This window comes from Urocitellus parryii, chromosome 8, assembly GCF_045843805.1.
Source record: "Urocitellus parryii isolate mUroPar1 chromosome 8, mUroPar1.hap1, whole genome shotgun sequence".
Lineage (NCBI taxonomy): Eukaryota > Metazoa > Chordata > Mammalia > Rodentia > Sciuridae > Urocitellus > Urocitellus parryii.
In genome coordinates this window covers 12140834-12154385 of record NC_135538.1, presented here as the reverse complement: position 1 = coordinate 12154385, position 13552 = coordinate 12140834, and positions in this window count along the sequence as shown.

Sequence of the window (13552 nt, the reverse complement as noted above, 5' to 3'; positions counted from 1 at the left end):
GTGACACCCCTTCTCACCCCGTGACACCACCAGGAAGCCAAGGGATGTCCCTACTCTGAGCCCATGCCATCTACCTCTTCTAGGGTTCTCTAGGAATCCAGGACCCAAAATTGTCTTCACAGATGACCAATAGTCCATTTCCAGGGCCAAAGTGGGTCTCTTCCAAAGAGAGAACTTGCCCTGTCTGGGTGCACATGCTGAGGACTAAGCAACAGCCAATGGGCTGCCACATTCAGGGGACAATGCACCTGACTCGGACATGTGGGCTGGTGGGTCTGCATCCGTGAGTGTAGAGCAGAGCCACAGTGGGAGAGAAGGGTGGGGAGGCAGGGAGAGCCTCTACCTATGTTCTTGTCTGAGACCTTGCGTCTGACTATATCCATTCCAAAGTCAAGACTTCCAGGCCATCGCCTGCCCTCAAAGCCAGTTATCTCCAGTGCCTGGCTTTTCAGCTCTGCCTCTGCACAGAACTGGAAGCCATTTGCCTGCAAAATTGCAGCAAATCGAACCCTGTGGGTCACAGCTGTACTGAATGCATTTCAGAGCAAACTTTAAAATCTCATCAGACATGTGGTTCACATTAATTCACCTTTTAATAGAAGCTGTCACAGTGGAGTTCACAGAAACATCATTCCGGGGAGCATGTCATTATTTGCAGCGGAAGGTCTTAATCTGACTGGGCAGTGAGTGAAATTATCCTCCAAGAGCAATGCTTCCGAAGATAGCCCCTAATGACCTGAGCAAAGCAACCAAAGAGATTTTTTTTTTCCTGGTAGAGAAGCTAAACATACTCCCAGGTGACGGGCATACCTCTCTTGGCGAGCAGAGTCAGAAAAGCCTCATACAGTTGAACATCCAGCCTCCCAGCACTGTTCCTTCTTTCTGCCTAGCTCCTCAGAAAGCAGCTAGTCCTTCTTATCTGGAAACCCAAATTTTACTGCATCTCAATGACCGACGGACAGCAACGGAGACTTTTGCCAGACCAATAAAATGAAGCTCTTTGATGTTTTCCAGCCCCAGGTACCTCCTCAGCCCTCGTCTTCTGTTCATACCATCTGCCTGCCTTGTGGCCTCGCTGCTCCTCTCCTGTGGAAATCCCAACTCTTCCTCAAGGCCCAGCTCAAGCTCCACCCCCCTGGGCGGTGGTCCCTCCCAGCTCTGAAGTCTGAAGTGCCTTCTCTTCCTGTCACTAATGTAGCATGTACGGTATGGCTTTCTTGTGAGATCACCTGTCTCACTCTGTTTAACCTCTTGGAACTCTGGCACTCCTATACCCACCCTTTAATTTTAGCCATGGTAGTGATTAATTCATTCATGTTGATTGAATTAGAATATAAATGAATATTTTGATGAATTACCAACTAGTTTCTAAATATAACCAATATTTTGTATGAATTTATCATAGTATGCAAGAACAAACCGTTTAAATTGATAAACCCAAGGCATTCTGAGAGCCTCAATTATTAAAGATTCAATTAAATATATTGTATACACAATAAATATTCAATTAAATATAATATTCAATTAAATATATTGCATTACAAACATTACATACATAATATACACAGATAGAAACAAAGTGTATATTTCATAAAGATTTTGAGAAAGAAGATTTGGGAAATATGTGATTCATGAATTTGGGGGTACCTCTTACCTGTGGGCTAAAACATCCCCAATCCCAGTCCTGGCGACCAGGGTCAGGAGTCAAACCCAAACAGTCTAAGTGCAGATGAAGGGGAAGCTTTCACTATGGTCCAGGTTCTGAACTCCAAGTTCAAGATTCAAGATTAATCAAGAAGATGGAGAGGTAGGGTTGTAGCTCAGTGGTAGAGCGCTTGCCTAGCACGTGAGAGGCATTGGGTGCGATCCTCAGCACCACATAAATAAATTAATTAATTAAAATAAAAGCATTGTGTCCCTCCACAACTAAAAAATATTTTTTCAAAAAAAAAAAAAATAAAAGAAGATGGAGAGCCATAGGGAGGAAGGCACACAGCTGTGGACAAGTCGAGGCAAGTATCTCAAAATTATACTTGTCAACAGCCGGAAACTTCTGTAGCACTTTTATGTGGTGCCTGGGGGCGTGATGTAGAGGTAAAATTGGAGGTGAAAAGTCACCTCACAAGGCAGGGCAAGGATTCTTAAAAACCAACACTCAGGAATCAGAACTGCATTCTCTTATTCACTTATGTATCCTTCATTAAATGCTTGCTGAGTGCTCCTGCCAAGTACTGTTCTAGGCAGCGTGGAAGAGTCCAAGATTAAGTCAAGACACACACTTCATCTTCAAGGAGCCAACCACTGATTGACAAAAAAATAAAAGACAATCAAAAACCTTTATGGAAAAGGATCTACGCTAAAATGGAAACATCCAGGAAGTCCTGATGGATCACCCAGGGCAGGACGTCCCTTTGACCAGGCACCTGTTCTGTACAAACCTTCAGTGGGCATCTCATTAGTTCTTATAAGTCCCATGAAATGAGCATAAGTATAACCATTTTCTAAATTTAAAAAATAGAGAACCAGGTACATGGCATGCACCATCGTCCCAGCCCCTGGGAGGCTGAGGTGGAGGGCCGCTTGAGCCCAGGAGGACAAGTCCAGCCTGAGCAACATAATGAGACCATGACTTAAAAAAAAAAAAAAAAAAAAAAAACAGAATTTTTGAATTGAACTTTTTGTTCCAATGCACACATTCAGCATACAGCAAAACCAAGATTTTAATCTAGTTGCATTTTACTCGCAGATCGGTTCCACTGCCTGGAGTATTATTAGCATGACTTCACCAAGGCCATAAAAGTACTGAGAGATTAAGTCATTTACCAGGCAGAACTAATGTCTGGATGAGAGGTGCTCTGGGCAGCAGGGCCAGCTTCAGTGGCTCCTCAGAGGAGGTATGTTCATGAACAGCAAGTCGACAAAGTTGTCCTCTGTGTCAAGGAAAAAGGATAATGGTAAACGGCTGCCTTTAGCCTACAGAACATCCCTGCTTCCTGATTTCTTTTGCAAGTTCTTGTTCTGGAAGATCTATGCCATCTCCTCCTCCATGGCCAACCTGAGTTTCCACACTTGCATCTCTTGCTCACCAGAGGGACCGTCACCCTCGCGTGGCTGTAGAGCTATGTTTATTTTTCTTTATGGCTCCTAACCCATTAACCTCGCCGTGAGGAATTCAGACTCATCAAGGCAGCATTACCAATATTTACGTCAGTTTTCAAACTTAATTTCTCAGCGTGGAGGCGAGACCACGTAGCTGCGGAATGTTTTTATTTCATGAGCACAGAATTTCTATAATTGCTTTTTGTTTGAGCTGTGGTTGAAGATGCCTCCTTATTTTTCTAGTCAAAAAGTAAACATTTCCTTCTGCTTCCTGAATAAGAAGATATATCACAAGGACTCACTCTTACAAATTTCGTTATAATGAACCACTTTTATGTTCATCGTGAATACTGTGTCCCAAGTGCAGTAAGATTCAGCTAGGAGAAAGAGCATCCCAGAGGTGGGTCTGTGTCCAGCCACATTCCAGGAGGACAGATCAGCTGTTGGTAAGGCCACTGATAGCCAGAGTCACCCCTGCAAGCTCACTTAGCTTCTTTGTCATGGACTTGAAAGCCCTTCTGCTCTGTCATCTACCGTGGTGCTTGGGACAGAGTGAGACCCTAGTGGATTTTTGTTAAGTTAGTGATTCAATAGATTTTTCTCAAATTGGGATGCTATATGCTGTGTGTCAAAAAGTGATCTTTTTACTAACACACTGAAATAACCTAATAATAAAGCAGTTCCTTTAAGGCAGCCTCCTAAATGTTTGGATCAAGAGAGGACTAAAGAGAATTGTGCTTGGACACATCATAATCCATGCTGATTCCTAATCTTCACCTCCCTCTTCAGGGCTCCCCTTGTAGCCCCAGACATAAATATCTGTGTAGCTAACACAGGGCCAGGAGTTATGCCACCTCCCAAGTCCTGGCCTTCCTGAGTGTTCTCTGCATTTTCCCGATTGATGGTCTGCAGTGAGCCACAGTCTCATCACAGCTGGATGGAAATGGGGAGTGCTGACAGAGAGGTGGCTTTCTGGAAGAGGATGATGAGGTCCCAGTAGGAGAGACTCGGGGACATGAGAGAACTCCACAGGGCAGTAGTGAATGCTCCCACCCAAGCAGTAGGCAAGCATAGAAATAAGGGTCCCCCATTATCCTTCCCCTTAATGAGGCTGAGTGGCGAGAAGTACCACTGAAACAAGCCCCCAAGGGTCCCCATGGTTGTTGGGCTCACTCAGTCTCCTCCAGGCAGAGGGAGGACGAGATGTCAATACCACAGTGGAGTAGCCAGGCCCATGGCCCAGCGGCAAGGCCAGGTGGTTGGGACCACTGAGTCAAGGTATCCCCAAAGCTGAAACAGAGCATGCTGTTGTTTTTGATCTTTGGATAGATAGAAAACATGAGAAGTTTGTGTTTTATAGTCTAAGGAACAAGTCGCTGATCAAAAACAAAAACGGATACATAGTCTTGCCCAACAGCAGAGTTAGTCGCACTCATGTGACTGGCCCTGCCCCAGCCTAAACTGACCGCGGCCAAGAATGGAGTGCTGGGCGCAACCGTGGCCAGAGGTACCAAGGACTGTGGCCACATGCATAGGCACAGAAAAAAAGAGAGACTGTGGGCTAAACCCATCGACTGCTAGGCGATACCTGAGGGAGAAATCAGCACCGTGCTTGGACCTAACCTGGAAGCAAGGAGTCAGGGGAAGTAAAAGGTCCCTCTGCTCCCTGCACTCCTTGCACACCCCAACAGGGGACAGCAGTGACTTCAGGGGACTGGTGCTGTGGGCCCTGACTCATTAGACTTGCTGTCCACATTCCTGCAGAGGGAAATGGGATTCTGACAGGGTTTGCCCGGGGAAGCGCTATTAAAGTGACCCTGTGGGTGAGACCCCTTGGGTCAGGTCAGTGCATGTGGCTGCGGCTTCCACGTTGGAATAGATGTGTTACATCCCTGATCCTAACTGTCAGAGGGGCTCCCCTGCTCAGGGTCTGCAGCCCACAGAAAGGTGGTAATGGGATATCACTCCATCGCCACCAGGACAACTGGCTTCTCTGTCCCCCACAAGTGGCCTAGAAAATGAGCAGAAGGAAGAAGTCTCTTACTAATGGCTTCCTCGGGCCACTTCCCAGAACAACACCACCACCTGCCTGAGGCTTTGTGTACCTCTTTTGAAAAATAAAACAACATCTATTAACCGCCTACTCAGTTCTTGTTGAAACTGAAGGCCTTGTGATATTGCCACTTGGTGTTGGTCAGTGAAGAATCCATGACTAACAAGGTGGGAAGGGCTCAGTGAGCCTCCCTTATTAAGTGGAAATGATTTATTCAAGAACACAGCCTTGTTTTTGTAGGATAAAGTAGCAGCCCCCATGGTCCCTTGAGGCAAAGCCACTGGCTCAATGAAACCCTCAATTTACAGAGGTTCTTCTAAATACCTACCTACTTAAGCATGGTTCACTGATGGTTTGGCTAAGCTTAAACCCAATAGTGTCCACTGGACTGGTGCATTCAAACTCAATGCCAGCATCACAGAAATGACTGGCTGTTCTATTTAGTGAGAATCCCTAGAGGCAGTCCTCAGCACCCTGACCAATGCTGCCCTAAACAAAATGTGCTGTGTTTTGACTGACTTTTGGCTGTTGCAATGGCTCAGCTGCCACTTGGAAGACTGTAGACTGGTAGATTAAAGACACCCCTTTCTGGGGCGAGGAACTGTGGAAATAAGTCATGATCACCATTTTCACAGATTTTCATGAGAAAGACCCATCTCCAATGGCACTGGCTAGGAAGCTGCTCATCAGACCTACACCACTCAGACTGCCACCGTTGCCACTTAGATCCAGTACTTGTACTGGACGTGGTAATGAGTCACCTTCACAGCCCAGACACACAGTGAAAAGGGCTATATTTCTGATGCGGAAACTCCCGCTGTGATGAGTGATGCTTTCCAAAAGTTGGTCCATTTGTCTATTGATAAAAGAAACATTCACCCCTTCTGTTCCTGACCAGTGGACTACATCAGTCCTGACCTCCCAGATACTGTGACACCTAACACTGTTGATACTTTTTCACGTTACAGCATTGCTATTCCAGTTCAAAACATCAACTTTTCCTCAGCACTGTGGTTCCTGAGACCAAAATGAGTCATTTTTCTGCTTTCTAGATCACATGTACAGTCAGAAAACAGTGTGCCTTTTGTTGAAATCCCAACCAACAAGGGCCCAAGTAAAGCTTTTTAATGGACTTTCTATATACACTGTTATCCATAGGCATCAGGAATTATAGGACTAAAACAGACTTCTCAAAAATCATTTCAAAAAGATTCCCATCGGGGGCTGGGGATGTGGCTCAAGCGGTAGCGTGCTCGCCTGGCATGCGTGTGGCCCGGGTTCGATCCTCAGCACCACATACAAAACAAAGATGTTGTGTCCGCTGAAACCTAAAAAATAATAAATATTAAAAAAATTCTGTCTCTCTCCAAAAAAAAAAAAAAAATCCCATCAATGTCTCCTGATCTACATAACTTGGGCAGAATCGGCCCCTGAATGCAGCTATCTCCCATAAAAGTTCATCCTAAACAGATACCAATGTGAAAGTGGTGAGGAGCCATACATATATCTATGCTGAAAACTCAGTATTCCACCTTGACTGTTCCTGGCATGGTGCATCTGTCTCTCTCCCCCACAGCAGCCCCAGGCCTGCTGGACTGGTACACTGCCCGTGTGGCAACCCCATCAAAAGGGCATCTGTCACATTCAAACTCCTGGTGGCTCAGCTTCCTGGATGCTCTTGTTGGATAGGCATGGCTCTAGATCATAATGACAATGAATATTTGGTTAGGACAGTGTTTTCTGGGTTCCTACACAGCCCAGGTAGAGGAAACAATGGATCTCTATAAATTTATTTAAAAAAAAAAAAAAGCACTCTTTTCCCACTTAGGCTTGATCCTTCAGGGCAAAATGTTTGGGTTCAATTAGGTGATGATTAAGGGGGAGGGTAAAGGCACTGTGACAACTACTGGGATGGAACATGCTGATCAATGGCCACCGAAGGAAAAGCACTGGCTCCTGGGAAGGAACTACCTTAGACCCTGAAGCGGGAGAGACGAGATCACTAATGCTCTCTTAGTCCCCTACATCCACCACCACAGTCTGGCAAAACTACCCTGATCAATCTGGACCGGCAGCAGGACATGACCCATTGCTGGATTTGCCCTTCGCATCTTAAGTTACAAAACACAAACAGATCCAAATGGACATGAACTTCACACATGGGGACTCCCAAACATGAACAGCCTTCAACGTGGACTAGAACTATTTGTTTCAATCTGAACAGAACAAATTCATATGCTTTATCTGATGCCTGAATAGCCTTGAGTTGTACCCCGTTTGCAGAGCGAGGCTGAAGCTGCTCAGAGCCACCGTCCATGTGGCTTAACCAACCCTATGTAATGGTGACCCAAAGCAAGTGCAGCAACAAATCCCAAACTAGAGTGACCTACACTCCTTTAGGTTTCATGTTTGTGTGTGCCTAAGTGTACACCACAGGATATCCTTCCACTGAGAGAGTCAGGATTACTTTTTGACCCATTTATTGCCACCTGTAATTATTGTGATGACATTAAAGACCAGGTCAGTCTAAACTCCTTTGTGCAAATCAAAATAGATAATAATAGCCTTAGACCACATCCTGATCATCTGAGAAAAACATCCACTGTCCCTCCTGCTAGGACTTATTACAGGTGCCTGAGTGCAAGACCCTGGGGAGCCCGGTTAAGGTTAATTCTGCCAGTATCAGAGTCCTGTCTGCAGCAATATTAAATCAATGTTGTGTAAGATAAATGGAATGACAATGGCCCCAGCACCTGTCTGTCATCCAATGAGAGTAGCAGATGAAGTGGCATTCTTAGGTGAAAATTTGCCAGAAGTCAAGGCAATACAGGACCAAAGCATGGTTTACTGGGTCTCCTGTACTCCTGACAAGGCCAAGAATGCAAGGCCCTGATCTCTTCTTACCCAGATCATGTCTCAGGGTTGTATTGGAAGTGAGCAACTTTGGGGTTTGAGGTAAAGTCTCTCTGTGGATAGTCGGGTAGTCTTGCTTATGACTTGCTACAAAATGATATGTTCCCTAAGCTCAGTATTCCTCAGTGGACACAAATGCACTATTAGTGTAGCCTCCATCTGGACCCTCCACGTTGCCCCCGTGGGTCTTGAGGGCAGGGAACTAAACCAAGCATGGGGACATTTACACTGTTTACTGTGCCATGAGGAATACAGTCCTCTCTCTCTCATTTTGGAATTTCATGTCTTCTATTATCATCCACAAAACCATAACCAGGTTAATTTAACTTGCAGGAAGAGTAAAACTTCAAAACTATCTCAGTTCTTGACACTGGCTGGGGGTGGGAGTGGAGGAGGTAGCGGAGAGTCAATCAGGTGGTCCTGCTGACCTGTCACTACCTTATGACCCTTTGCTGTTATTACTTTGCAGTTTTGTGACTTTGACAACTAGTGGTTAGTTCTCATCCACACTGACTGCAGATTTTTCAAAGTGATTTTTCACAGGCACGTAGATAACCAAGGTGTAGAGCTTGCTTAATGATGTTCATCTTCATTATGTCCTCTGGACAACCCCACACAGTATGGGACATTCCCTATTCCTTGGGCCCAGAGAGCTCTGCTGACCTTGATATCAATGAGCACCTTGGGAGTTCCTCTCTCCCCCAGAGCAAATGGCCAGATTTCTTTGTGAGCTCAAGAGACATCCTTTCTGAAGCCCACTTGACCCCTGCACTTGGGCATGCTGAGGTCACAACCTCCTTGATGTCACTCTGCAGGGCCCAGGTTGGAAAGGAAAAGGCAAGAGCTTGTGGGAGACAGAAGGCAGAGGTCACAAGTACAACTTCAAGGTCACCAGGAAGCAAGGGGTGGGGTCTTAAAATTTTGAAAAGGGCTCCCTGAAGAGAGATCATTCCTACCCTGAGAACATGAGAGATGAACGGTGCAGTTTCTGACTGCACATCAGGCAGACTGATGGCAAAGCTGCCCATTCCCCTGGCCCTTCCAGGAACCAGATGATGGCAAGCATCCCTCAAGAACACAGAAAGCCATGGAAAGGGATAGAAAAGCTGGGCCATGGATTTGGATTTAATTTACATCCTTTGTCATTAACTCTGGGAACAACAGTATATTACTTAAAGCTCCACTCAGAACCTTCTGGAATGGGAATGTTAACACAAGGTTAAATGAACTGAAGACAAGGAAACTCCCCAGGCCTGAGTGACATCTGGCCCTCTCTGCCTGGAGAGAACATGTGCTGGCCTCAGCCCTGCGAGGTGACAGTGACAGCGTCTGTGCCCTGCACCCTGTGTCCATCATTCCTGCCCACCTGCCTGCCACCAGGCCTGTGGGGAATGGTGGAACAGTCCCAGTGTGCACACAGCAGGTCTTCTCTTCGCACGCCCACTGCTGGGAGAGGCTGGTCCTGGTGACAAAGCCTGACATGGCCCAGGCCTTCCTGGTCTGAAGGCGGCAGACAGCCCCTCAGCCTCAGCCTTCATCCTGCAGCTCCTGTCTGAGCCTGCACCTGAAGCTGCAGGACAGAAACACCTGAGCAGGGCCCAGTGGCCCATTTCCATGGCAGTGTAGAGGGTGGGACTCACCTTTATGGGCCCCCAATCATTGCAAGATGGAAAAATCTGCAGATACAACCCTCCTGGCAGCTGTATCTCCTCCTCCTCCAGCTCTATCTTTTTCTCTTCCTCATACTCTCAGACCTCACTTCCGGCCAGAGCAGAGCAACTGAGCCTCCAAGGCTGGGGCAGAGCACTGCTGCTCCCAAAGTGCTGGTCCTCCTTACCTAGGCTGCTTTCCATCATTGTTAGCTTTGAGCATGCCTTTTTTCCCCTTACAAAACGGGAAACTTCCTTCTCCTCAATAACACATGGGAAAGTACGTGACATCCCCCCCCCCAGTGACACTTGCCCTTCAGTGGCATTTGACACTGACTGCATCGCTTCAGCCCTGACTGCTCCTGCTTTACGTCTGCTGGCCCAGGAAACACGAGCTTGGAAGAGACCCCAAGAGTTCACCCGCGTCATTCCTTTTGTAAGGGGCAGCTCAAATGTTCCTCAGAGTCCCCTGAGACCTAGCAAGGGCAACTGACCGGCCCAAGGTGGCACAGCTGACAATGGCCGGCGGGTGTGTACACAGGGGGCTGCAGTGGTGCTTCGGGTTCACTGAATTATACTGAACTATAATTTGCCTTGACAACTATTGACTTTGCAGGAATAAATCTTCCCAGGAAACACTGGAAAGAACATTCATTAAATGGCGTTTGCAAGAAAAGCATTAAAAGACATTCAGCAGTGAAAGGAGAGCCGCCAGCTACTCAGAAAAGCCTGATTAAGTTTGCAAAGGGCAGGACCAGGAAAAAGTAGGCTTTTCCCTACAACGAAGCCAAGAGCCAACTGGCACCCCACACCAGAGACCTCCTTCTTTAGACCTCCCTCCTTTAAACCAAAGGCAAACATGGTGAGAAGCAAGAAATGAATGTTGGTATTATTTTTCTCTTGAATCTAACCAATACTTTTTATCCTCAGGTTTCAACCACTGACTTCCTTTTTTTCCCTTGTATTTACTTTTCCCAACAGAGATAACAATAAGGGAGGGTCCACATGAGACTCTCTGGGCCCGGACCCTCTCGATCTGTACTAGACCAGACTCTGAATTCCTTTATTCTGTTTTGATCCCGTGTTACTTTTTCCACAGGTAGTGGTTTCTATGAAATCCACAAAGCAGTCATTTGCAGATGGTTTGGCATCTTTTTCTGGGTCATAAAATATCTTCTGCTACTAACAAGGTTAACTTCATGCACTTGATATTTTCATTGGGTGTATATATTTCAGCTCTGAGTCATAAGAAAATAATAGACAAAAGATACATTCCCTGAGGCAAATAATAAGGAAGATTTTAAACACAGATTTCATTGAGCTGGGCTGGCCCACTACAGATATTGCTAATTCCCTTTTGTGGACAATTTTAAGCCTTTTCTATGGATTTATTATATGATCCCCCCCCATTTTAAACCTGAAGGAAATGTTAAATCCCCTTCCACCATTTAATTTTCCAGAAGAGGAAAATAAAGGCTTGGATGTGAAATTACTTGCCTGAAGCCTCCTACCAGTAGAGTGTCAAGAGGCAGGACAGGAAATCATATTTCTTCATTTTTAAGAAAATTGTTCCTGAAAAAAAATAAAAGATTGTTCAGTAACAATATATTACTAATGTCTTCTAGAAGACATTATATTACATTATAGAAATTATATTATTGAGTACATTATTTATAGCAATTACTTAAAAATCACTGGCAATTAATAAATAAATGGGGGAGAAAAGACAAATCTCCCACACAAAGGAATTCTGAGTAACTTGTCGAGGTACTCCACCCTCAAGGTGAAGCGTAACTCCCTACCCTCAAATGCAGACGATCCAAGCAACAATCCTCCAAAAGAGTAGAAGACTGAAAGAGGGTGGAGGGAGGGGTGGAGAACAACTAGCGGGGAGAACCCCGACCAGCACCACGTCATCCAGTGGTCAAGGTCAATGTCAGTGTGATAAGGCGCGTGGACCGCATGGACCCTTAATGTGATACATTGAGAATGGTTCATCACATTTGTGGTCTTCCAGAGACCCACAACCCCCATCTAATTATGAGGAAGACAGTAGGCAAATCTCAGCTGAAGGACTTTCTACAATATTATTGACAATATCTTTCCCCAATGAGTCTGAGAAACTGTCACTGCCAAGAATCTCAAGAGACACACAACGAAGTGTCAAGAAAAGGGACAGAAAAGGGGGAAAACCTTATGAAATCAGAACCAAGTGTGGACTCCGGTTAGTAGGATGTCTAGATAATGGCTCATGGGTTGTGACAAATATACTATGCTAATTTAAGATTTAAAAATAAAGAAAAATAGGTAAAGATAGATGGGAGCTCTCTCTACTATCTTCTCAATTTTTTAGTAAATCTCAAACTGTCCTAAGAAATACAGATTATTAAAACACATCACTGGAAAAAAGAGGAAAAGCAGGTGTTTTCTATTGCAGCCCTTTGATCCAATGGCACAATATGTCTTTTTCACCCAACTGTCTCTCATGAAAACGTGCCTCTCAGGAAGGTTTCCTAACAGAAAGAGGACCGGAGGACCCCTCCCACCCAAATATCTGAGCAATTTGTTCACACAGACCTTCAAGAGAGGACTACAGAGTAGAAAAATTAAAGTGCATGATACATAAAGACGGGGACACTTTTGTCTGATTTGTAGACTGAAATTTCCCCAAATCACACAAGAGTGCCTGGCATATAGTTGGTGCTCAATAAATATTTGCACAACAAATGAAAGTCATAGGTAAGAAATGATCCTTCTTAGAAACATCTATAGCTTGAAATGAGATCTAAAATGCCCTGATATTTCAAGATAAATGTACAAAACTTGTATACTCAAATGAGTGTGGACCCACCAAAGTCATACCCCAGGCAGGCACGCACCTTTCATTCTGATGCTATTATTTCAAATAATTTTAGAGTTCTTCACTCTGGAGGTTTTTTTTTTTTTTAGAACTTACAGAGTCAAGTCCAAACATACAAAATGAGGATTTCATGAGCAAGGCTCCAGCTGTTTCTGCTAAACCCTTTTCCTCAAGGTAAGGGTCCTATTGCTGGAAACTACTTTTCCCTATCCCCACCCCCTGCTAAGAATTTCCAGTTCCTCCATAAAATCCTAGCTTCGAGGCTACATTCTCTAAAACACTTTTCCTTGCCATCACATTACTGTCACCCCAAGAGACAATTCATCATTTTGGGTCCTACAGTAGTCCCCCTTTATCCATGTGGTTCTAAGACCCCATGTGGACACCTGAAACCAAGGGTAGTACTGAACCCTATATATATATTTTTTTTTCTCCCTACCCATACTTACTTATGATGCGGTTTAGTTTATGAATTGGGCCCAATAAGTGATTCACAATAACTAATAATAAAATAGAACAGTTATAATAATAGTCCATAATAAAAGGTATTTGTAAATTAGGGATTACTTAGTTCTGGAATCTTTCATGTAATATTTTCCGCCCAAGGCAACTGAAATCTCGGAAAATGAAACCACAGATAAAGAGGACTAAGGTACCTCTGTTCCCTGTTACCACCTTTGTCAGGATGGACCTCGTTTATGTATTTTTATTAGCCTGGGAGCTTCTCAAAGGCAGGAGCCTTCTGTCATTCATCTCTATGTCCAAAGCTACCCTCAATGACTGCCTGTTGAATTGAGTGGAATGGGACAGAACTGTAATTAAGACCAGTCACAAGACATATTCCTTTCAATAATCTCACCGATGGCAAACCCTAATGCTTTGAGCATGGAGACATGATTACAGAAGATCAAAGCCTCTGAGTGCCTATTCTGATGAGCAAGTGGGTAACTGGGCTGAGCAATTCTATCTTATCCCAAA